Raw genomic sequence first — 1,748 nt, 5'->3', positions numbered from 1 at the left:
AGAAAAGATCTAGCTAAATTCAACATCCCCCTCCAACCTAATGTCTTCATACACTCTCCACCTTCTATAGAGGTGCAATAGAGAGCATCCTCACCTGCAGCTTCACAGTGTGGTTTGGAAGCTGCACAGTTACAGAAAGGAAGGCGCTACAAAGAGTGGTGAGCATTGCAGAGAAGGTAACAGGTTCTGGTCTTCCATTGATACAATATCTTTATTCTGCAAAAGCATCCAAAATGCCACCAAAATAATGCAGGACAACACGCATCCTGCACATGGACTGTTTAGTCATCTGGCATCAGGCAGGAGATATCACAGCATCCTCTGCAGGACTACAAGATTCAATAACAGTTTCTACCCTGCAGTGATTAGACTTCTGAACTTGAGCACTAGTCCCAGGGGTCTGGATACATAATAAGTCATTTTTTATTTATTTGTGCAATATATGCTGTGATGCCACAGCACTGGCCCAGTAATCAAGGAGCCTCAATACTCACCACTGGCAACAGTGGTGAACTTACACACTGGGAGGATGACAAGTGCACACACACAGTAAAGTGCAATTTCCCTTATTGGCACCCAGAGATCACAGTCAGTAACTACAAAGGACAAAATCCTGAACTTGGTCCTCACCAATATGGGACAGCTCTGCTCGCCATCAGTTGTAACTCCTCTTTTACTTGTCAAATCAGACCATAAATCTATCACATTCACATAAGACTTGAAGTAGGAAGCATATTTAAATACCTTGGTATTCAGAGATCATGCATAGGCTAATCTACAAAAACTGATAAAAGATCTAGCTAAATTCAACATCCCCCTCCAACCTAATGTCTTCATACACTCTCCACCTTCTATAGAGGTGCAATAGAGAGCATCCTCACCTGCAGCTTCACAGTGTGGTTTGGAAGCTGCACAGTTACAGAAAGGAAGGCGCTACAAAGAGTGGTGAGCATTGCAGAGAAGGTAACAGGTTCTGGTCTTCCATTGATACAATATCTTTATTCTGCAAAAGCATCCAAAATGCCACCAAAATAATGCAGGACAACATGCATCCTGCACATGGACTGTTTAAGCATCTGGCATCAGGCAGGAGATATCACAGCATCCTCTGCAGGACTACAAGATTCAATAACAGTTTCTACCCTGCAGTGATTAGACTTCAGAACTTGAGCACTAGTCCCAGGGGTCTGGACCCATAATAAGTCCATTTTTATTTATTTGTGCAATACATACTTACATATATTCTAAGTAAGTGCAATATTTATTTATTATATCCATAGTCAGTATTGTTTAACTCCCTCAAGTGCAATATTAGACAAATAACTTAGGCATTTCAATCTGTAGTGTGTTTTGTTTTACTTTAAATAGGGTAGTTAATTTAATTCAGATGAGGGTATTCTTTTCATATATGAGTGTTAGTAAATGGCTCTCCTCTTTCTTGCGTGTATTGAGAGTAGTATTGTATTTTGTTAGTTATGTTTATTCCTCTACCTGCATGTGTTGTTTCACTTTCCTTTGTAATATCAAGAACTGAGTCGATGCACAAAATTTTGTTTAGGCTACACACGTGTAGTTCTAAATGACAATAAAGTTTACTTGGACTTTGACTTTGACTTTTAGTCATTGCCAAACAGACAAACATTCCAACATTGAAAAAGCTACTCAGGACAAACTAAAGGTGTTACTGTTCAATCCTAAGAGACTCAACAAGAAACTGCACTCCTTGGAAGCTCTTCACACCCTGGAGA

The sequence above is a fragment of the Protopterus annectens genome, chromosome 2.part1 (assembly GCF_019279795.1).
Source record: "Protopterus annectens isolate FY-2018-M chromosome 2.part1, PAN1.0, whole genome shotgun sequence".
NCBI classification, from domain to species: Eukaryota; Metazoa; Chordata; order Ceratodontiformes; family Protopteridae; genus Protopterus; species Protopterus annectens.
Note: the sequence above shows the minus strand (reverse complement) of the source record.